Here is a 25,636-nt window from a genome sequence, read left to right as displayed (position 1 = left end):
CAGCACTGAAGGAGGCCACTTGGCTAAGTTTCTGCACCAGCTCTCTGAATGAGAATTCACTTAGTTCCATTCCTCCACCTTCTCCATGTAACTCTGTACATTCTTCCTTTTCAGATAATAGCCTCATTCTATTTTGAATGCTTTTATTAAACCTGCCTCCACTATGCTCTCAGGGGCAGTGATTCCAAAACCTAACCACTCACTGTATGAAAAAAAGTCTCCTCAAATCACTTTTGCTCTTTTTCTAATTATTTTAAATCTCATTCTCAATCCTTTCATAAATGGAAACAGTTTCTCTCTATCTACTCTGTCCAGACTCCTCATGATTTTAAAGAACTCTATCCTCTCAACTTTCTTTTCTCTAAGAAAAGCAGTCCTAACTTCTCCCTTCATTTTAGATTTTTTCCAGGGGAGTTCTATGTAATTTGGCCATTCTTAATTGCCCTTGAGAAGATGGTAGTGAGCAACCTTTCTGAACTGCTGATGTCCATGTGCTATAGGTGGGAATTTGAAGATTTTGACCCAGCAACAGTGAATAAAAGGTAGTGACTGGGATTCTCCCAGCCCACTGTACTGCTCGAGTAGTGCAGTGGGCCAGGAGACATCAGTGTCAGTCATTTTGGGGGATTCATACTGGGCGCCGGGGACTCCACACATCTCCCAGGCTAAGTTTTTGAGAAGCTCTGCGCAGGAAATCGGTTATAAAATTCTTATTGAAATCAGCCTGGTATGGTATTCTCTGGGCCCACTAGCATCTCTCCCTCCTTTCCAGGAGTGGTTCCCTCCAGCGGCATTTACAACTGCTTCTCACTAACGGGAACAAGCACTTGATCCCGCTGGAGGGAACAGAGGCCACTGAGGCCTCCCCATGGAGGTCAGAGATAGAGGGAGGATGCCCCTTGGGCAGTCACAGCCTGGCACACTGGTGCTGTACAAGGGGCAAACTGGTACTGCCCACTGGGCATCTTGGCACTGACCATTGGGCACCAGGCAGTACCAAGGGGGCAGGGCCTAATGGGGGACCCCCTGCCACTCTGGCACATGCACAGTGGCCCACTCAGTGCTATGCTGCTGGCCATAGGGCTATGCTGCTTGGAATAGGCTCTGCCCCATTCTTTCCAGAATGAATCCCACTGAGACACTCTGCAGTGCACGGTGTCGGAGGTTCGCTCTGGTAAGTTCAGTAAAACAACCAGCAGGGATTACTCATGTTTTCCTGCATGTTGGGAACTTAGATTTTTTTGGGGGAGAATCCTGGCCAATGTATTTCCAAATCAGGATGATGTGTGATATGGAAGGGAACTTGGGAAGTGATGTGTTACCACATGCCTAATGTCCTTATTCTTCTAGATAGAGAACATAAGTTTGGAAGCTGCTATTGCAGGAACCTCAGCAAGTTGCTGAAGCTCCAAGATGATATACACTGCTGCCACTGTGCCCCAGTGATGGAGGGAGTAAATGCTTCAGGCGGTGGTTGAGGTGGTGGAGACTCATGACTTTCGCCTTGTGGACAGACTGAGGGAAGTCAGGTATTGTAACTACAGTAGTGGCTGGTCCAGTCAGTTTCTGGTAAGCCTTGGAATGTTGATAGAAGGGATTCAATGATGGTAATGCTGCTGAATGTCGTGGGGAGATGGTTAGATTCTTCCTTGTTGGAGATGGTCATTACGGGGTGAATTTTATTTGCCAGTTATCAGCCCAGGCCTGAACGTTGTCCAGGTCTTGCTGCATATAGGCATGGATTGCTTTATTCTTCTAGGAGGTACTAATGGAACTGAACACTGTAATCATCAGTGAACATCTTCAATTCTGACCTTATGCTGGAGGTAAGTTCATTGATGAAGCAGCTAAAGATTGGTGGGCATAAAGTATTATCCTAAGCAATTCTTGCAGTGATGTTCTGAGGCTGAGATAATTGGTCTTTGACAACCACAGTCCTCTTCCTTTGTGCTCAGTATGATTGCAGCCAGTGGAATGATTCCCCCTGATTCCCATTGATGTCAATTTGATTAGGGCATAAGATAATAAGAACATAAGAACATAAGAAATAGGAGCAGGAGTAGGCCATCTAGCCCTTCGAGCCTGCCCCGCCATTCAGTAAGATCATGGCTGATCTGAAGTGGATCAGTTCCACTTTCCCGCTTTCTCCCCATAACCCTTAATTCCCTTGTCTGTCAAAAACCTACCTACCCATGACTTAAATATATTTAGCGAGATAGCCTCCACCACTTCAACGGGCAGAGAATTCCGGCGATTCACCATCCTTTGCGTGAAGAAGTTCCTCCTCAACTCCGATCTAAATTGCCCCCCCCTTATCTTGAGTCTGTGCCCTCTAGTCCTGCTATCCTTTCTAAGCGGGAAGAATCTCTCTACCTCTACCCTATCCATCCCCTTCATTATCTTATACGTCTCTATAAGATCCCCCCTCATCCTTCTAAACTCCAACGAGTACAGACCCAGTCTATTTAGTCTCTCTTCATAGTCCAATCCCCTCATCTCTGGTATCAGCCTAGTGAACCTCCTCTGCACTCCCTCCAAGGCCAAAATATCCTTGCGCAAGTGCGGCGACCAAAACTGCACACAGTACTCCACCAGTGCCCTGTACAGTTGCAGCAAGACCTCCCTACTTTTATATTCTTTCCCCCTCGCTATAAAGGCCAGCATACCATTCGCCTTCTTGATCACCTGCTGCACCTGCAGACTGGGTTTTTGGACTCATGCACAAGGACCCCCAGGTCGCTCTGCACCGTAGCATGCTGCAGCTTTTTGCCCTTTAAATAATAATCCCTCCTATTATTATTTCTGCCAAGGGCACCTTGATGCCATAAACACTGCCTTCATATTAGAGTATCACCTCATATCACCTCTAGAATTCAGTTCTTTTGTTCATCTTTGGGCCAAGTCAGTAATGAAGTCTCTGGCTTAGTGGTCATGACAAAACCCAAACTGAGAATCAAACAGCAGGTTGTTAACAAAGAACAAAGAACAAAAACAGCCCAGGAAACAGGCCCTTCGGCCCAATGAGCCCATGCCGCCATTTTAACATTACCAGTCCCCCCCTCCACCCATGACTCTTATCTATTGTTTTATGGCAATCCACATTGAGGGAAACCAATTTAGGGACAATTTATTACTTCCAATCAGCCTAATAGCACATCTTTGGGGTGTGGGAGGAAACCGGAGCACCCGGAGAAAACCCACGCAAGCACGGGGAGAATGCGCAAACTCCCACAGACACTGGCCCAAATCCATGTGTCAGCACAGCAAACAGTGATAGTCACTGAGCTGTCGTGTTGCCCAGCATTTGGTCCAGTTTAAGCACACACTAACGACATGAAGCACTAGGCCAATCTCGAACATCCAAGAGCAGCCCAAGTACGACCCATCATGTGTATGCCCCTCGTTGGACAACAAGGCGGACTGACTTAAAACCTGTGAATTAAAAGAGAAAAAACACTATTATCATACCTTATCCGTTTACATTACCAGGGACGCCCCAATGCTAATGAACCTTATTTAAAACAATCTCCTATATCCTCCCATCTCCAACCCACGCGTGTGCCTGTCTAAGTTACTCTTAAACAACTCTAGCATGCTTGCCTCCACCACCTTACTTGGCAGAGCATTCCATACCCCCACTACCCTCTGTGTGAAAAACCTCCCTCTAATATCTGTGTTATACCTCTCCCCCCTCACCTTAAGCCCAAGGCCCCTCGTACTGTGTTGCTGAGTAAGTGCCACTTGATAGCAACTGTTAATGACACCTTTCATCACTTTGCTGATGATTGAGATTAAACTGATGAGGCAGTAATTGGCTACATTGGCTTTGTCTTTTTTTTTGGCCAGGACATACTTGCGTGATTTTCCATATTGTTTGGGAAGATATCAATGCTGTAATAGTTTGTCTAAGGTGTGGCTGGTTCTGGAGCACAAATTTTTAATACTATTGCCAGGATGTTGTCAGGACCCATTGTCCTTGCACTACCAAGTGGCTACAGCTGTTTCCTAATACCACATAGTGTGAATCAAATTGGCTGAAGACTAGGATTTATTATGCTGGACCTTCAAGAGGAGGCTGAAGTGAATCATCCACTCAGTGCTTCGGACTGAAGATGGTTGCAAATGTCCTAATCTTATCTTTTTCACCAATGTGCTGTGCTATGCTATCATTAATGGAATGTCCAAGGATTGGGATGTCCAAGGAGCCTCAATCTCCCATTAGTTGTTTAATTGTTAACCATCATTCATGAATGGATAGGGGAGGACTGCAGACCTTTAATCCAATTTGTTGATTGTAGAAATATTTAGCTCCACCTATCACATCCTGCTTCCACTGTTTAGCATGTTGCAGCTTCACTAAGTTCTTGCCTCATTTTTAGATATGAATGTGGCTGCTGCCGGTTTGTTCTTCAGCACTTATCATTGAATCAGGATTGGCTCTTTGATTTGATTGAAATGGCAGAGTGGGGGATATACTGAACCATACATATGGTTACAAATAGTGGTGGAATATTAATCTGCTGTTAAAAATGACCCATAATTTCTCATGGATGTCAAGTTTTGCACTGTTCTGAAACAATCCTATTTAGCCAGTGACACAATATAATGTCCTCAGTGTGAAGACAGGACTTTGTCTGCTCAAGTGCTCATCTTGCCAAAACTTGACAGCTCATCTGCGACTGTGTAAGAAATGAGATTTTTCAGAATGTTATCAAATTCTTACTGAGTTAGCAGTCACACCTAGAGGCCATCTGGCAGAATGCTGTTTCTCATCCATCTCTGGGAGAGAGATGAACAATCCCTAGAAATGTCAAAGTTTCCTTGTTCAGGCTTCCATGTTGACACTCCGAAACAGATAGGATTGCGTCTTGTACCCTCTTATCTACCTAAGTGCCTGGTAAAAACTAACAAATAGGTTCCAGCATGAGATAAACTAAAATATAGCTTTGAGGTAAAGTAGTGAACAAGGGGAGGGCCCCATGTCCCGGGGAGAAACCCCCCACCCCCACAACCTCTTATGTACCTGTCCTATGGTCATTGGATAGAGCCAATCGGAAATCAGACAAATAATTGACATAGGGTGAACAGCCAACTCCTAAAAATTAAGTATATTAATGGGTGCTTGGAGGCAGGAGACAGTTCTCGTTAGGCAACTGCCTCATCTGCGGCGGATGGAGGAAGATGCAGGGACTGGAGGACAGGTTTCTAACACTTGAGCTAGAATGCAAAGAACTGCCACCATGAGCTACAGAGATCAACACCCATTCTGTGCCATCTGTCCATTCTCTGGAATCAGTAAACTACAATCAACTGTCACAAGTCATATCCTTTTCCTGTCTATTTATCTTATGCATCAGATCCAAACTATCACTTATTAATAAATTACCTTAAAATCACTTACGAGTTCCCAACCACCTATTTTAGGTAATGTGTGATTCCCAAACCTTAAATTTACAACAGGTGGATTGGTGAGGTTTTTCTTTGTGTTGGCTTTGGTGATGCAGGTATCTGGTGATCTCAGTCTCTTTTCCCTTTTCCTTCTTTCCTTCTGACTCCTCATAAACATCTCTACACAGAGTGCATTTCAGCATTCAATTTTAATCATTTACCAAATAATTATTCTTTCAGTTACTCCATATTCATCCATCCTGGGGAATGAAGCCCAACTCAGTACAGTTATTAATTAGGATCACTTCAATTCAAAGGCACTTGACTTCTTATTAATTACAAGTTTAAGTGGTTTATATTCAATCAGAAATGTGGTAAAACATTTGAACATTCCAAATTCCTTCAGGCACCACATAATTGTTCTGAGTTTTAAGCAAGGAATAGCACGTTAAGCACATGTTAACATTATGTTGGCTATCAGTTTCTGCATCAGTGCAGAATTACTGAGCAGAAACTGATAGCCAAATTCCGCAGACATGAGGAGGACGACCTCATCCGGGATCTTGGGTTCATGTCACACTATCTGTAACTCAGTCGACTTGCCTAGGTTTGCAAAATCTCACTAACTGTCCTGGCTGGAGACAATACACACCTCTTTAACTTGTGCTTGGCCCTCTCTCAAATCACATTGTCTGTACTTTTAACACTTGATTACTTATAAAGACTCGCATTCCAACATTATCTTGTAAATTGAGTTTGTGACTGTATATACCCTGTTTGTGAACACAAGTCCTCACTCACCTGATGAAGGAGCAGTGCTCCGAAAGCTTTTGCTGCCAAATAAACCTGTTGGACTTTAACCTGGTGTTGTGAGACTTCTTACTGTGCTTACTCCAGTCCAATGCCAGCATCTCCACATAATAAATGCTGGTCAGTCAGTGATGCCACATCCCACGAATGAATTTTAAAAAAGCCTCATGTCAAGGTTTCAAAAGCTATATAGTGGAAGACAAGAGTGAAGGCTGTAATGAAGGGGGTTAAGAATTAATGCTATTCATCAGTGGCCAAACAGATTTGGTTATTCATGGTGAAAGAATTAAAAGCCCAATAGTTATGCCAAACCAAAGAGCAGAGCTCAGAGCCACATAAGTTCAACTACTTAATTCTCAAGTTTTCACCCTCTCCACAGGGCTTCAGATGTCATATCTGTGGAATATAATGTTGCTCACTTTTATGTGTGCGCTACCATCTCGGGTTAAAAGCAGCATGAAGAACAATGCAGTCTAAGCAACCAGCGCTTAGCTGCCTCACTTCTTCCATAGGTTTTTTGTTCGCACCTTTACTGCACCCTTTAACCATTGTGGTCTTCAAAGTATCTTTCCAGAGAGGAGGAAAAGATATAATCGATTCAGTTGTCCAAGCAGCTTTTCTCAGAATCGTCATTCGATGCAGGAAGGAGGGAAAGACATTGGTGCAAGCAGCTCCAGTAGGATAACGGCCTTGAGGACCTTGGCAGTGAAAGGAGGCGATATCTTCTTCTTAAGGGTACATGCCTTTTGCTTCTGGCTTCCTGATATGTTGGAAGTCTTTTGAAGACAGGTGGATGGAGAGAGTGACATGAGTATGCTGGGCTGGTGTTTAAATATGGTGCTTTAGAACCCGTCAGCTGACAGTGGGCGAATGAATCAACTGCCAGCCTACTAGGTGATTCAAAAGGGAACTCACCTGTACGTAATTAATGAGCTTCCAAGCTTAGAATCTGGCATGGGATCCTGCCATTTTGGTCAGAAGGAAAGACACCACTGGGCCACTCAGCACAACACTCAGTCTCAGAAATAAAGAATTCTGCCCAGTAACTTTTACGATTTCTTACTTCCTCATGGAATTTATCCTACACTTTCAGTTGTCCTTGAATAAATGAAATTTCTTCTATTGATTTTTCAAATATTTTACAGCAATATTGAATTAGACACATCTGATTTAGACACAATGTCACTATTGATTTGTGCAGTTGCTGTCAGTATTGTTTAACTATCCACTGATATGAAATCATAGTATCCCTGAATGGCCAGGAATATGTATTCAAATACCTTTGCTAAGTACTGGATCATACAATACAAAGGAGCAGTTTATATATAGATTTTTTATCCAATATGTTCCAGCTGGATAGACTTGGACCAGAATTCGCATACCCCACTGCCTATGCCAGTGAGAACAGAGAATTTGGCGCTCAGCCAAATCTCCATCCATGGCAGTGGGACTGAACAATCACAGCCATCAATGAGGTCAGAGAATTCTGGCCAGGGTCATTACCTTAATCACTGAAATAACTACCACATCTGTGCTAGTCTCTACTCAATATATACAGTATCATGTAAGTCTCTGTTCAAATGTATATAATGTCAGTATCTATCTATACAAGATATATACTGCTAGTACTTGTTTCTATTTATTAGGTACGTTGCCTGCTTTTGATCAATTTGTACATCAAATATATTCATCACTATTTAAAACTTTCTGCATGTGAAATTGTGCACATGGTTAGGGTGTCACGGGTGCTTTTCAGACTCTTCTGTCATGAATTGGGCCATGCGTCATATTAACAAAGGTGATAAAACGTGCATAGCTAATGCATGTAAACATGTAGAGGAGACAATTATGATGTCAAACAGTGAGCAACACTCTTTTAGCACCAGAAGGGGTGGTACAATTGCAGATTTCCACATAGTGGAGGGTGCCATGACTGCATGCACATTACTTTGGGGACATTTCATGTGAACTCTACATGTTCTGAAACCAAGAGGAATTCCAAACTATCCACATCAAGGATGACTGTACGCAATGCATCATGTAATTAAGCTGTCTGGGTTTGCAGCTCCTCACCTCCATCGTTAATCTGTATATTCTTTAATGCTCTTACTAAAATGTGAGCATTAACTCACATTTTGTTTTCTTTTCTTTTGACACCCTTAACTTTAAACTATGTCCCCTACTTCCTGAATCCTGTGCCTGTAAATAAAAAAGTTTCCTGGATTCAAATTCTTCCCATTATGAAAAATTTGAAGACCGCAACCAAGTATCTCTTCATTCTTTTCCTCTGCAGTGAATCATGTCCTATGGTTCACAATTTTTCATAATCAGCTCTTTATATTTAGGAATCACTCTTATAGCACTATTGCTGGGCTCCCTCCAACAATCCTGGAGTTTCCTGTAATAAAACTCAACAAATACCAATGCCAGATACATTTTCAGCATCCCCTTTGAATTATCAGTCACATCCCTATACATTTAATGTAACATTCTTCTTACTTTCTTGACCATCTGTAGTCACTCAAGAGTTTGAATCAATCAATCAACCAAACTCCTAGACATCTTTTCTGCGTTATTACCTCAAACACACGGTCATTTCGTAAGTACCCTATATTCTTGCTTCTTCGGCCTTATTTCACAACTTTATATTTATCCACGTGGAACTGGATCTGCTATCCTTCTGCTTATGTATTTCTTTGGGTTATCAGGAGATCACAAAAAAAAGGAAATATCACCCCAGTTTTGTGATATTTGGAAAAATACTCTCCAATATAAAATATAATGAATGCACTCACAACAACAATTGTTTTATATTGCACCTTTAACATGATAAAATGACCCAAGACACTTCACAGGAGTACAGGAGTGTTATAAAACAAGGTATGACACCAAGCCACATAGAACACAGTACATAGCCACAAGTGACACATAGCGAGACATCTGGATATAAATTGTCTCATTGGTAAGACGCAGCATGGGTTCAAGAAGAGAAGGTCATTTTGACTAATTTGGTGGAATTCTTTGAGAACATTACATGTGCAGTGGACAATGGGGAACTTGTGGATGCGGTGTATCTGGATTTCCAGAAGGCATTTGACAAGGTGCTGCACCAAAGACTGTAATGTATTAGCATGGATAGAGGATTGGTTAACTAACAGAAAGCAAAGAGTGGGGGTAAATGGGTGTTCTTCTGGTTGGCAATCAGTGGTGTGCCTCAGGGATCAGTATTGGGACTGCAATGGTTTACAACTTACATAGATGATTTGGAGTTGGGGACCAAGTGTAGCGTGTCAAAATTCGTAGATGACAGTAAGATGAGTGGCAGAGCAAAGTGTGTGCTGAGGATGCTGAAAGTCTGCAAAGGGATATAGATAGCCTAAATGAGTGGGCAACAGTCTGGCAGATGGACTACAATGTTGATAAATGTGAGGTCATCCATTTTGGTAGAAATAACAGCAAAATGGATTATTATATAAATGGTAAAAAATTGTAGCATGTTGCCGTGCAGAGGGACCTGGGTGTCTTTGCGCAGGCATCTCAAGGAGTTGGTTTGCAGATGCAGCAGGTAATTAAGAAGACAAATGGAATTTTGTCCTTTATTTCTAGAGGAATGGAGTTTAAAAACAGCGAGGTTATGTTGCAGATGTATAAGGTGCTGGTGAGGCCATACCTGGAGTACTGTGTATAGTTTTGGTCTCCTTACTTGAGAAAGGATATACTGGCACTGGAGGGGGTACAGAGGAGATTCATTAGGTTGATTCCGGAGTTGAGAGAACATAGAACATTACAGCGCAGTACAGGTCCTTCGGCCCTCAATGTTGCGCCGACCAGTGGAACCAATCTAATGCCCCTCTAACTTAAACTATTCCAATGTTATCCATATGCCTATCCACTGACCATTTGAACGCCCTTAAGGTTGGCAAGTCCACAACTGCTGCAGGCAGGGCATTCCACACCCTTACTGCTCTCTGAGTAAAGAACCTACCTCTGACATCCATCCTATAATTACCATCCCTTAATTTAAAGCTACGTCCCCTTGTGTTAGCCGTCACCATCCGAGGAAAAAGGCTCTCACTATCCACCCTATCTAACCCTCTGATCATCTTGTATGCCTCAATTAGGTCACCTCTCAACCTTCTTCTCACTAATGACACCAAAGTCGGAGGAGTTGTAGACAGTGAGGATGGATGTTACAGTTTGCAGAGGGACATAGATAAGCTGCAGAGCTGGGCTGAGAGGTGGCAAGTGGAGTTTAATGCGGAAAAGTGTGAGGTGATTCACTTTGGTAAGAGTAACAGGAGTACAGAATATAGGTATCCCCAGCCATAACTTCTGTCCTTCGGTATATACCTATCCCTTTCCATCACTAAGGTAAACGTAACCGAATTGTGGTCACTATCACCAAAGTGCTCACCTACCTCCAAGTCTAACACCTGGTCTGGTTCATTACCCAGTACCAAATCCAATGTAGCTTCACCTCTTGTTGGCCTATCTATATATTGTGTCATGAAACCTTCCTGCACACATTGGACAAAAACTGACCCCTCTAACATGCTTGAGCTACAGCTTTTCCAATCGATATTTGTAAAGTTAAAGTCCCCCATATTCTTGCCTTATTCTCAAGTCCCTCAGCCTTTCCTCATAAGACCTTCCCACCATACCAGGCAACATCCTGGTAAACCTCCTCTGCACCCTTTCCAATGCCTCCACATCCTTCTTATAATGCGGCAACCAGAACTGTACGCAATACTCCAAGTGCGGCCGCACCAGAATTTTGTACAGTTGCAACATGACTTCACGGCTCCGAAATTCAATCCCTCTACCAATAAAAGCTAACACACCGTATGCCTTCTTAACAACCTTATCAACCTGGGTGCCAACTTTCAGGGATCTATGCACATGTACAGCAAGATCTCTCTGCTCATCGACACTACCAAGAGTCCTTCCATTAGCCCTATATTCTGTACTCCTGCTACTCTTACCAAAGTGAATCACCTCACACTTTTCCGCATTAAACTCCATTTGCCACCTCTCAGCCCAGCTCTGCAGCTTATCTATGTCCCTCTGCAAACTGTAACATCCATCCTCACTGTCTACAACTCCTCCGACTTTGGTGTCGTCAGCAAATTTACTAACCCATCCTTCTATACCCTCATCTAGGTCATTTATAAAAATGACAAACAGCAGTGGCCCCAAAACAGATCCCTGAGGTACACCACTTGTAACTGAACTCCAGGTTGAATATTTCCCATCAACCACCACCCTCTGTCTTCTATCAGCTAGCCAATGCCTGATCCAAACTGCTAAATCACCCTTAATCCCATGCATCTGCATTTTCTGCAGTAGCCTACCATGGGGAACCTTATCAAACGCTTTGCTAAAATCCATGTACACCACGTCAACTGCCTTACCCTTATCCAACTCTTTGGTCACCTTTTCAAAAAACTCGATAAGGTTTGTGAGGCATGACCTACTCTTCACAAAACCGTGTTGACTATCCCTAATCAATTTATTTCTCTCTAAATGATTATAAATCCTATCCCATATAATTCTTTCCAAAACTTTGCCAACAACAGAAGTAAGGCTCACTGGTCTATAATTCCCAGGATGGTCTCTACTCCCCTTCTTGAACAAGGGGACAACATTTGCTATCCCCCAGTCTTCCGGCACTATACCTGTAGCCAATGACGACATGAAGATCAAAGCCAAAGGCTTTGCAATCTCCTCCCTAGCCTCTCAGAGAATCTTAGGGTAAATCCCATCCAGCCCAGGGGACTTATCTATTTTCGTACTCTCAAGAATTGCTAACACCTCCTCATTAAGTACCTCAATCCCGTCTAGTCTAAAAGACTGTATCTCAGTATTCTCCTCAACTACATTGACCTTTTCCTGCGTGAATACTGATGAAAAATATTCATTTAGTGCCTCTCCTATCTCTTCAGGCTCCACGCGCAACTTCCCACTACTGTCTCTGACTGGCCCTAATCTTGCCCTAACCAATCTTTTATCCTTGACATACCTATAGAAAACTTTAGGGTTCTCCTTGATCCTATCCGCCAAAGTCTTCTCATGTCCTCTTCTAGCTCTTCTTAACACTCTCTTTAGCTCTTTCCTGGCTAATTTATAACTCTCCAGTGCCCTAACTGAGCCTTCATGTCTCATTTTTACATAAGCCTCCTTCTTCCTCTTCACTAGAGATTCAACTTCTTTAGTACACCACTGTTCCCTTGCTCGACCACTTCCTCCCTGCCTGACAGGTACGTATTTATCAAGGATTCGCAGTAGCTGCTCCTTGAATAAGCTCCACATTTCAGTTGTTCCCAGCCCCTGCAGTTTCCTACTCTAACCTACATATCCTAAATCTCTCCTAATAGCCTCATATTTACCTTTCCCCCAGCCATAACTTCTGTCCTTCGGTATATACCTATCCCTTTCCATCACTAAGGTAAACGTAACCGAATTGTGGTCACTATCACCAAAGTGCTCACCTACCTCCAAGTCTAACACCTGGTCTGGTTCATTACCCAGTACCAAATCCAATGTAGCTTCACCTCTTGTTGGCCTATCTATGTATTGTGTCATGAAACCTTCCTGCACACATTGGACAAAAACTGACCCCTCTAACATGCTTGAGCTATAGCTTTTCCAATCGATATTTGTAAAGTTAAAGTCCCCCATATTCTTGCACTTATCCAGGATCATCTTTGCAATCCTTTCCTCTACATCTCTGGAACTTTTTGGAGGCCTATAAAAAACTCTCAGCAGGGTGACCTCTCCTTTCCTGTTTCTAATCTCAGCCCATACTACCTCAATGGACAAGTCCACATCAAACGTCCTTTCTGCCACTGTAATACAGTCCTTGACTAACAATGCCACGCCTCCCCCTCTCCTACCACCTTCTCTGCTCTGACTGAAACATCTGAACCTCGGAACCTGCAACAACCGTTCCTGTCCCTGCTCTATCCATGTCTCTGAAATGGCCACAACATCGAAGTCCCAGGCACCAATCCAGCTAATAAGTTCATCCACTTTATTGCGTGTGCTCCTCGCATTAAAATATACACACTTCAACCCACCCTCCCGCCTGCCAATACTCTGCTGCAACCTAGAAACCTTGTCCATGACCTCCCTATTCTCATCCTCCTGTACATTGGAGCTACAATTCAGGTTCCCATCCCCCCTCTGAATCAGTTTAAACACCCCTGAACAGCATTGGCAATTCAGAGTTGGCTTTTAGGAGAAACTGAGTAGACTGGGGTTATACTCACTGGAATTCAAAAGAATGATTATCAAACGCTTATAGAAACATTTAAGATTATGAAGGAAATAGACAAGATAGAAGCAGGGAAGTTGTTTCCACTGACGGGTGAAACTAGAACTAAGGGGGCATAGCCTCAAAATAAGGAGAAGCAGATTTAGGACTGAGTTGAGGAGGAACGTCTTCACGCAAAAGGTTGTGAATCTGTGGAATTCCCTGTGAAGCAGTTGAGGTTACCTCATTGAACGTTTTTAAGGCAAGGATAGATAAATTTTTGAACAGTAAAGGAATTAAGTGTTATGGTGAGCGGGTGGGTAAGTAGAGCTGAGTCCATGAAAAGATCAGCCATGATCGTATTGAATGGTGGAGCAGGCTCGAGGGGCCAGATGGCCGACTCCTGCTCCTAGTTCTTATATTCTTATGTTCTTAAGCCACGTAATAACATGCAAAAGGTTGGTCAAAATGGGAGCTTATAAGTGTTTTAGGAAAGCAAGGTGGAAAGGTATATTAATAATTTTCCATCTTTATACAGTATCATCATCAACTAAACCCACATAGCTGGGTGAGAGTGGGGCAGTGGGGCGTGTGTTTTGTTGGGGCTGAAAGGAACATTATTATCCACAATGATTACTTTTTCACAACACTATCCTCTGCCTCTTTAAAAAAGGATACTGTTAAAAGGTGGCAAATGATTATTCTGTACATCACTTAAAAATGTACAAGCAACATTAACTCACTCCTTTGTGTGTTCTCTGTGATTTTGTGCAGATTACAAAGAACAAAGAAAATGGATACTGGAAAAGACCCTTCGGCCTGCCAAGCCTGCACTGACCGTGCTGCCCAACTGAACTAAAACCCCCTATCGTTCCAGGGACCATATCCCTCTATTCCCATACTATTCACATATTTGTCAAGATATCCCTTAAAAGTTACTATTATATCTGCTTCCACTACCTCCCCCGGCAGCGAGTTCCAGGCACCCACCACAATCTGTGTAAAAAACCTGCCTCGTATATTTCCTTTAAACCTTACCCCGGCACCTTAAACCTATGCCCCCTCGTAATTGACTCTTCCATCCTGAGAAAAAGCTTCTGACTATCCATTCTATCCATGCCCCTAATAATCTTGTAGACTTCAATCAGGTCACCCCTCAACCTCCATCATTCCAATGAAAACAAATCAAGTTTCTCCAATCTCTCCTCATAGCTAATGCCTGGATGCCAGATGACATCCTGGTAAATCTTTTCTGTATCCTCTCCAAAGCCTTCTTCTGGTAGAGTAGAATTGAACACTATATTCCAAGTGTGGCCGAACTAAGGTTCGATAAAGCTGCAAAATGGTTTGCCAATTTTATAATTCAATGCCCGGCTGATGAAGGCAAACATGCCGTATGCCTTCTTGACTACCTTTTCCAAATGCATTGCCACTTTCAGTGACTTGTGTATCTTAAACCCAGATCCCTCTACCTATCAATACTCAAGGTTTGCCATTTACTGTATATTTCCTATCTGTACTGGACCTTCCAAAATGCATTACCTCACATTTGTCTGGATTAAACTTCTTCTGCCATCCGCCCAAGTCTCCAACCGATCTATATCCTGCTGAATCCTCTGATGGTCCTCATAACTATCCGCAATTCAACCAACTTTTGCATCATTCACAAACTGACTAATCAAACCAGTTACATTTTCCTCCAAATCATCTATATATATTGCAAACAGCAAAGGTCCCAGCACTGCTCCCAGCACAATAATTGATTACATCAATTATTAACTGTCCCTTCTAAACCAGAGAAGCTGAGTTATTCAATCATGATGTTTCCAGACTGATCATGACAAAATATTAGATTCAGGACGTAAGAATTATCTATTTAATTGATGGCTGTGCCTTTTGCTGCCTACACCCCAAGCTTTGGAGACCCCTCCCTATACCTTTCCACCTTGCTTTCCTAAGACACTATTTAAAAGCTGCCTGAGATGTCAAGCTTTTGGTTATCTGTTTAGTGTATCCATATCTTTTATTAGTGCATGCAATATATTGTCATAGCTAAGAACTGAATGTTGCAATTGGTCAATAATTTGCCATTTCACCCCTAACGAGCTCATCGTGAGGAAAGGAAGATTCCTCCCTGTTGATCTTAGGGTTCCATATGAAAGGAGCATTTTTAACTCAGTTGCTTCACATTTGGATTCTCATTCAGAAAGCTCACAAAGATGGTTAGGGCAGAACTGGAAGTGTCATATTGATGCAGTGGGGAAATTCTGAGGCATGATGGAGCTGTGTAAAATGCTGATTAGGGACTTAGCAGCTGAAGGTGGGGCCATTAATGGTGGAGTCATTAAACTTGCGTATGCTCAAGAGGCAAAAACTCAAGAAGCGCAGTTAACTCAGAGGCTTATAGAGCTGGAAGAGATTATAAAGATCAGGGGTAAGGCCATAGAAAATTTAGAAACAGGTATGATAATTCAACTGGGATGTGGGTCAGTGAGCATGGGGTGATGGGTGAACAGGACTTGATATGAATTTGAACATGGGCAGCAGAGTTTTGGATGACCTCAAGTTTATGGTAGGTTGAACATGGGAAGACAGTCAAGAACGTATTGGAATACTCAAATCTAGACATAAACAAAGCATAACAAGGATTTCAGCAGTAGATGAAATTAAACACTATCCAATGACCCTCAGTGGAAGTGCAGGTATGTGGTCAGGAAATGATCAGACTTGGTTGTGACTTTCCCCATGACATGCTAGTGTTTATTATTTAGGGTCACATATGAAGGATCGTCAGTGGTAATGCAACCATTCATGGAGTCAGCAACTTTAAGAGAACTATTGGAGAAGGAAGAAAACAAATCTTTTAATGTCTTTTGTTACCATGCTCACCTTCCAATAGTTTTCTGTGAATAACGAACTGAAAATATAATTGTGGGGTTTAGGTTAGGGGGTTGTTAACAATTATTTGAAAAGGAGCTGAATTCAGATGTTTTGGTGGACAGTTCTCCATAGTTGAGAATGACATAGCAGCTGCTATTCATTGTGAGTGCTTTACAACATTTAACAAGTACAGATTTCCATTTTTCCCTCCCTATTTAAAGATTTCTCATGCTAATTTGAGCTAATGATTTTCAGTCTCGCCCATCGCAGGAATTGTTGCAGGCAGATGGAAAATTTGACAGACCAGCAAAAGATCCATTGACTTTGGGTGGAATTTCCATAAATCCCTCTGGCTTCGTTGTGTCTTTTGGCTTTGCACAAAATATCTCTCCTCATCAGAAGAGCCTGAATTAATCATATCTTCTTTACTCTGCTTTCTCTAATGAAAATATATTTAATATCCTCAGCATTTCTGTCTGTTTGGAACTGCAGCTGTCTATTACACATTATTAGCACAGAAAATTTTATATATTTTTTGGTACTGTTTTGATTTTTTAAAATCCACATGAATAGCACCAATATAGCTGGGACAACCCACACACAAGGCACAATTAGAAGAACATAGCTGTCTTAATTGGTCTCCTGCTGATCGAAAGCTGGTTTCCTGTTCAAGTGTGAGCTGGCTTTGCCTTCCAGACTTTTGAAACTAATTGAAACAGATCTCAATTTACTGTATGCAAGTCATTACAACTTGCATAAACATGGGAAAATATAAGTGCCCAACAGAAAGCCTACTACCCTCCCAGCTGGGACACTGCTGGACACTGTTGTTTAATGTTCCATTTGTATGCTCAGTGTTTGTTTGTGATATGCTATTGAGTGTATTTTATTGCACCAAAAGTATCCCAGATCAAGCTCCAGCTCTTCTGATAAATATTTCTGTGAGTGGAACTTAATGATTGCGACACCAGTCTCACATGCTAACTGGAGCCCTGTACTGCACTGAAAGGGAAGATCCACCCGAATTATCTGACCATTAGCTACTTACTAGCCAGCAGTGAGCCTTCCCCAGGATTTAGGACCTGACAGCTCTCCATTATAGAGAGTGACAGCTGTCATATTGATGCAGTTGGGGAAATTCTGAGGCATGATGGAGCTGTGTAAAATGCTGATTAGGGACTTAGCAGCTGAAGGTGGGGCCATTAATGGTGGAGTCATTAAACTTGCGAATGCTCAAGAGGCCAAAACTCGAGAAGCGCAGTTAACTCAGAGGCTTGTAGAGCTGGAAGCGATTATAGAGATCAGGGGTAAGGCATAGAAAATTTAGAAACAGGTATGATAATTCAACCAGGATGTGGGTCAGTGAGCATGGGGTGATGGGTGAACAAGACTTGATATGAATTTGAACATGGGCAGCAGAGTTTTGGATGACCTCAAGTTTATGGTAGGTTGAACATGGGGAGACAGTCAAGAACGTATTGGAATACTCAAATCCAGATGTAAGCAAAGCATCATAGAGAGTGACAGCTGCTGTTGGTAATTTACCCACCAGAGGCTGAGGATCACTGAGGTATCCATGTCATTAAGCGAGTGACAGCAGGATAGGAAATGAGGAGGGGTTTGCTGGTTGGACAGGTGAGGGGAAGTGGGGGTCAGAAGAATGGGCATGGGGTGGTCTTTGCTGATGTCAGGTACCTACATTAGGCATTGAGCGCTTTTTAACAAGGACCACCCCCACTCCATCCCACCCCCTCACTTTCAGACTAGCTTTTACAGTCTCCCCACATGGTGGCCAATGAGGCCATTAAGTCATCATTAATTACCCACTTAAGGGCCTCAATTAGCTTCTGGGTGAGATGGCTCTCTAGAAGACTTCCCAGACTTAATTTGGCAGAGATGGGAAGGTAGTGGGATCACCAGGGACCCAGGTTCAATTTGGCCACGTGTCACTATCTGTGTGGAGTTTGTACATTCTCCCTGTGTTTGCGTGGGTTTCCTTCAGGTGCTCCAGTTTCCTTCCATATGTCAAAGATGTGTGGATTAGGTTGATTGGCCATGCTAAAATTGATCTTAGTGTCAGGGGGATTAGCTAGGGTAAATATGTGGGTTTATAGGAATAGGGCCTGGGTGGAATTGTGGTCGGTGTGGACTCAAAGGGCTGAATGACCTCCTTCTGCACTGTAGGATTTTTTTATTGGTGCATGCAATATATTGCCATAACTAAGAACTGAATGTTGCAATTGGTCAATAATTTGCCATTTCACCCCAAACAAGCTCATCATGAGGAAAGGAAGATTCCATATGTAAGGAGCATGTCATGGGGAAAGTCACAGGGACGCTACGAATTGCCTCCTTCTGCACTGTGGGATTCTATGATTCACACCCTGCACTCTCCCCCTACCACTGTTTAAATGCCCCCGTCTCCAAACTCGCTGCTGGGGTCATTACATTTCTATTGATATGTCACTTGCCAATCTTCAACAGTGTTATTCCTGGACAACTTTTTTAAGGTATTTAATTCAGTTATATGTATTGTATTATATTACCTGGATATTTTCTATTGCTTGTCATTGTATTACACCTATATATCTCTATTAATTTTATAATGTTTCTGAAGAAAATAAGGAGGAACACATTTTTATAACCCTTTAACTCATTTATGATGGAAAATGATCAAGTCAGTGAACTGGGCTACTTCATGAGTCACTTCGATAGAGATACTCATTATGCTGACTTAGTTACAAGGAATTGATGAGCATGTTTTATCAAGTGAGTGATGATAGATGGGATTATTCTGTCTCATTCTTTCCATGGAGGAATCATTTTACCCAAAAGGATTGAAGAGTGAATACTCCAAGAGACCACTTCATTACTATGTAAATAGAAACCCACCAAATCCTATGTCAGATTTTACTGTAGATGCCCAGAGCTCTGATATGGAACAATCAGAGTGATGATATGCTCTTGAATTGTAAATGAGCATGTTAGAAACTGACATGTCTGGAACATTCACATTATTAATGATGAGGCATTCTCTTGGGCTGATCCTTACTGGTCATAATGGGCCATAATTTGCTATTGCATGACTTTTAACAGTCAGATTTTACCTAGCACATTTAAGCTTTTATATTTTTTTGTGAGGCAAATTATTGAAAATGTAAGCTGTTAATGTAGAATTGAGGGAAACAAGGCATCTGAGACCTGAGAGAACAGGGCAAGGAACTGTGTATCCTGAACCAGTCAGAATAAAGCATTGTGAAGTTAGCAGATCAAAGACTGAAAAGGAAATGGAATTTATGGCTAAATAGTATACTCTCAAATCAGTAGTATTCCCTCACGTCTGGAGAGAAATTATCAGATGTGATGACTTTGGCTGGTGTTCCTGATGACATCACACTTGTTTTTTGTAATACGTCAATCAGGCGGGCTTAAAGTTGTAATCCCACCTGTGTTATGTAAATGTCAATTAAGAGGGCATTTAAGGTCATTAATTAACAATTGCGTATGAATGTAATAATACATCTTTAGAGCCAGATTCACATCATGTGTGTTTTCTGTTCTTTAAGGGGAAGCTTGTTAGGGTGGGTTTAAAAGTCACAGCGGAGCCCTGAGTCTCAGCTTAGTAGTTATTAGATCTGTAATTGTTTTTATTTGATGACAACTCTGCATGTTTATTAACAGGGGCTTCTACTTGTTGAACGTTCAGCTGGTCTATGATTATCAAAGACGGCTCATATAGGTATGCGCTAAGTACCCAGGCTGCAGGCACTACTCCTTCATTCTGCAAAACATTGAAGAGATGGCTTGTGATAGACATGGAGAGGAGATACGATAACAGCAGTGGATACACCAGGTCCATCATCAAACACCATTGGTCTATTGAAAATGAGGTTCAGGTGCCTTGGCAGATCAGGAAGGGCAGCTATAGTGCTGTTAGGGAGAAAATTCCAGGATATTGACCAAGCGACAGTGAAGGAACGGTGATATATTTCCAAGTCAGGATGGTGAGTGGCAATTGTAATTATTGATCATCCCAATCGTTACTTTCCAGGAATCTCAATGACTAGGAATAGTTATTTGAGATCTCAAATCAGGTTAACAATGTTCTCCATTCCTTGTACGTAAATGGCAGTTTAGGCAAGGGTATATGTGTGTCTAAACTGAACAATAATAAGAACCTCGAAAGCTTGTGAGTTTACTATCAAATAAATCGGTTGGACTTAAACCTGGTGTTATCAGACTTCTTACTGTGTTTACCCCAGTCCAACGCCGGCATCTCCATATCATAAACTCAACAAGTTATTGTCCAAGGTGCATAGCTCTACCACTAATTCCCAAAAGTGGCATTCTGCTGTCTGCCTCACCATTAAAATGCATTGGATGGTGTGTTGTTGCTGTATTTGTATGGTAGAACTCACCATAGGAAGTTAAGTCTTGTCTGTTTCAGTAAATGTGTCCTTTCCTCAATATGATGAGCATTAATTCATGCTAAGCAAACTCTTTGGAACAGAAGACAAACTATTATAAGTTCCCTTCAGGTTTAAATTACTGTTGGAGATTTAAAAATTGTAATACCTTTTAACTTTTCAGAATCTGACCCTGGCTCAGATCACCTATTGCTGAAAACTTTATTACCCTCAAGACTTAACAATTCCAACATTCGCTATTTTTATCTTCTACCTTGCATAAACTTGTTCTTATTCAAAACCCTTCTACCTGTAACTTAACTGGCACCAAGTCCTGTTCATCCATCATCTTTGTGTTCATTGACTGACATTGCTCCCCAATCTGACAATGTGTCATTTGCAAAATTCTCACTCTTGTTTTAAAATCCCTCCGTGGTCTCACCACTGCCCATCTCTATAATCTCCTGCAGTCCACAACCCCAAGGTATCTGCCCACTGCCACTTCTGGCATGTCCCAGATTTTAGTCACTATTTGACTGGTAGCCAGATTTTCAGCTGGATAGACACTATGCTCTAGCATCCCATCCCTAAAATTCTCCACCTCCCTCTTACTCTTTATCATGCTCCTTAAAACCTACCTCTTTCACTTTTGGTCTACTGTTCTGATGTCTCCTTCTTCACTAGGAGAATTATGTAGTTTGTAGTTCTGTATCCTAGGTGCCAGTGAATACTGAGTCGGTGAACAGATTCAAGATAGATTGCCAAAGATATTTTGGGCATGAAGGAAATGAAGATTTATGGGGATCAGGTGAAAAAGTGGAGCTGAAATTCAGCCATGATCTTATTGAATGATGAAGCAGGCTTGATGCACTATGTGACTTATACCTGCTTTGCAGCAAAGGTTTTTTTAGAGTAATCAGCTCCACACTGGAAATTTTCATTTCATTAGTGGATATTTGCATTTTATTATTAGGTCCATGGCTGAGTCTCTGGGCCTACTAGTGTCCCGCCCCCCCCATCAGGAGGTAGAGGGTAAGGGGGTGCCCCTGGGTAGTGACAGCCTGATAGTGCCAGCCTGGCCCTTGGTACTGCCCAAAGGACAAACTGGCAATGCCCAAGGGGTACTTTGGCACTGTCAGCTGGGCATTGGGCAGTGCCAAATGGGGTGGGCCTATTTTGGGGGGCCGATCGGTAAGGGTGGGAGTTCCTGGTGTCACTTTGCATTGGGATCAGTGGCAGAGGGAGGGAGGACACGATCGGGGCTGATCATCTGGGTTTGGGGGTGGGATGGGGAGGGGGGCAGTGCTGGGAGAACGGGTTCGGGGCTGACTGGGGAGGTGGGGTAGGGTGACATTGAGGCTGGTCCAGAGAGATCCAGGAGGCTGGTGATTGGGGTGTGGGGGAATTGGAGGCCAGTGATGGGGGTTGTGGGGCTGGCCAGCAACTGACAGACTGGCAGTGCGCGTCTACTGTGCATGCGCTGATTTTCGCTCTGACAGTGGTTCACTCAGCGCTATGCTGCCATAATCTTGGGTGGGAATAGGCCCTGCCTGCTAATTTCAGAGGGAATCCTGCACGGACCCTTTGTGTTGCTCAGAATGTGGGAGATTCAATCTGAAAATCCCGTTTAAAAAAACAGCCAGAGTTACTCATATTTTAAAGCAAATTGGGGATTTTGAATTTTTTGGAGAGAATCCCAGCCAAACACTTCAGTGGCTGTGAAGCATTCTGGGACACCCTGAGATTGTGAAAGGCACAATGTGAATGCAACTTATTCCATCTTTCTTTCGTTTCGTGGTATGTTTCTGCAGGGTGAACAATCAATCCTTATGTTCATCAGTCAGCCTTACAATCTGACTTCGCATTCACATTCAGTATCATTGAGATCAGAACTGGACAGTTGTCCAGATACAAAAACAAAAAATGCTGGAAAATCTCAGCAGGTCTGACAGCATCTGTGGAGAGAGAATAGAACCACCATTTTGAGTCAGGATGACCATTCATCAGAGCTGTCCGGATGTAGTCTCACCAGGACAAATGAAACTTCACTGTTGCTACCATAGGTTTATGCATCATATCCCATCACATTCTATTTGTTTTTTTCTGGCCATGTATGAACATTGAAATTACAATTTTAATACAAACCCAGTCCTCATTTGTGCTGAGTTATTACAAGCAGGTTTTTGTATAACATACATTCACTTGATCTAATCTTTGTGGGTTTACTATCACAGAATCACAGGATTGTTATAGTGCAGAAGGAAGCTTTCCAAATGAGCGTCATGACTTAGTGCCATTCTCCTGCCTTTTCCCCATACCCTTGCACATTGTTTCTTTTCAAATAATCATCCAATGCCTCAATTGAACCTGTGTCCACCACACTTTCAGCCAGTGTTTTCCAGACCCGAGCCACTCACTCTGTGAAAAAGATTTTTCTCCTATTACGTTTGGTTCTGTTGCAAAACACTTTAAATCTGTGCCCTGTCATTCTTGATCCATTTACGAGCAGGAACTCGTACCTCCTCTGTCTAGTCCCCTCATGATTTTGATCACCCCTATCAAATCTCCTCTTAATCTTCTTCCCTCCAAGCAGATTAGTCCCAGCCTCTCTAATCTATCCTTATACCTGAAGTTTCTCAACCCAGGAACTATTCTTGTAAACTTCTTTGGCACTCTTCCCAATGTGTTGACATCCTACCTATCGTGTGGTGGCCAGAACTGTCCACAATATTTCAGCTGAGGTCTAACTAGTGTCTTATATAAATTCTGCATAACCTCCTTGCTTTTGCACTCTCTTCCCCTATTAATAGAGCCCAGGATACTATATGCTTTATCAGCTACACTCTCCACTTATCCTGCTAGTTTCAATGAACAATGCACATACACTCCCAGGTCCATCTGCTCCTGCAACCCCTTAAGAATTTGCCCCTTATTTCATATTGTCTGTCTCTGTTCTTCCTACCAAAATGCAACATCTCACACTTTTCTACATTGAAATTCATCTGCCTCCTATTTGCCCATTCCATCAATTTATCTATTTTCTTTGGGGTTTTACATTTCCTGCCCACTCTGCCATGAGATTTGATGTGTCCCTCACGGATGCATAATTAATAAGACGACCAGCAGAAAATCTCCTGTGTTAATCACCCACTCTCTGCTTCTGACGCTGGACTTACCCTCCAGAATGAATCTGTCCTTCCTTTATATTCCATGTGTCACACAACAAAAGACAAACAATGTAGACTTCAGGTAACATGGACCCGAGAAGATACTCTGATGGTCATCTCAATCTCTCCCTGGTTATATAGTCCACATAAGCTCTTCCATCGCTTTATTACTATAAACAGTGAGCAAACAACATTCCCCAGACTCACAAGACATAGATAAGTGACCTTCATCCTTTACCAAACTATCTATTCAGTGGTGCTGAAAGCTGTTTCAATTCATTGTGTGCTAAACCTGCAAACAGACTAAGATATTGAGATATATGGGTGGTGTGAACTAACTTCCCCACATTCATCACCAGGCATTTGCAAATTAATCTTTTTACATATTCTGCTATCAATGATGAAGTTACTAAGCTGAATGCAGTCATTGCTGGGAAAAAGTATTCTTTTGGGGCATGTTCAAAATTAAGCAATCCGAGGAGAGACATAAACAAATCATTACAATTTTAAAGGGTGTGCAGGAACAGACAGGCCTTGACATTTATGCATGTCAATCTTTAAAGGTGTTAAGACTAGTTAACAAAGCTATTATGAATAATATGGGATCATTAGCTTTATAAATAGAGGTTTAGAGTGCAAAAACAAAAAAATTTTGCTGAACCTTAATCAGTTTGAACATTGTGTTCATTTCTGGGCACTTTGTTTTAAAAAGCTAAAAATCCTGGAATAAGTGCAGAAGCGATTATTTTGAATGAGAGCAGGAGTCAGTGACTTCAGCTATTTGAGAGGCCAGAGAAACTGGTACACGTGCTCCTTAGAGTAGATAAAGTTAATGGAATCTTAATAGAGGTGTTCAAAATTATAAAGGGTTTAATTGAGTAAACAAGAGAAATTTGTTTCCATTGTTGGGAGTCTTTATTAACCAGAGGATTTAAAATAACTACTAAAAGAACCAGATGAGAGGCGAGGAAAATTACTTTGGTGCAGGTTGTCGTCATTTAAAAAGGCAGGTGAAGCAGTTACAAAAGAGAATTGGAAGAATTTACTCCGAAGAACAAATCTTTCCAAAAGTTTGTTACAGTCCTGGTCAGCCGATTCTTCCTGCAGCATCCCCCCTTCCCGGCTCCAGCCCCAGTCCTCAGGGTGCATAAGTAGTCACATCAGATGGGCTAAGTGGCCTCTTTCTGTGATGTATGATTCTATAAACATGGTTACAAGAGTACTCTCAATGCTTAATACTCTGCTATTTTGTCACAAATGCCTCAAACAAAACTTCAGAATAGCGTCTTCAAACATGCAAACATTACGTTTCCATTTCCAAGAGCAATTATCCTTCTCGTCTCTCTGTGTGAGATTGCCAGCTTAGTGGTTTAGCCGATCTCAGCCAAGTTGATAGTGTATGAAATACAATTGGCCTCAATACTCTCAGGAAGGGGAAAGTGGGGGGACTCAGCTCCTGATTACAATGCATTAACATGGATGTCAAGGACTTGGAGAAGGGGCAGAGGAAATTTATTTGAATGATACTAGGAACCAATGACTTCAGTTATTTAGAGATACCAGAGAATCTCTTGGTTGTTTGAGATGTCTCCATATTCAAATAGCTTAGGCTCACAGACAAACAAAGGACATTTAAGTGAGAGCTTAGAGAATTGTCAGCAACATGCATGAGTCAATGCCTTCAGAAGATGAGGAAAACAAATTGAAAAACATTCATATTTAGATCACTTCTC

General features: G+C 42.2%; 1 protein-coding gene across 5 annotated transcripts in view; it reads right to left on the bottom strand.

Annotated features, from left to right (window-relative positions):
- st3gal2 (ST3 beta-galactoside alpha-2,3-sialyltransferase 2) overlaps positions 1-25,636 on the bottom strand; it is a 458,059-nt gene that overhangs the window by 121,622 nt on the left and 310,801 nt on the right. The window lies entirely within an intron of this gene.

The sequence above is a fragment of the Carcharhinus amblyrhynchos genome, chromosome 4, assembly GCF_965287045.1.
Source record: "Carcharhinus amblyrhynchos chromosome 4, sCarAmb.v2.hapA, whole genome shotgun sequence".
NCBI classification, from domain to species: Eukaryota; Metazoa; Chordata; class Chondrichthyes; order Carcharhiniformes; family Carcharhinidae; genus Carcharhinus; species Carcharhinus amblyrhynchos.
The sequence above is the reverse complement of the archived record's forward strand: the minus strand, read 5'-3'. Positions and strand labels throughout refer to the sequence as shown.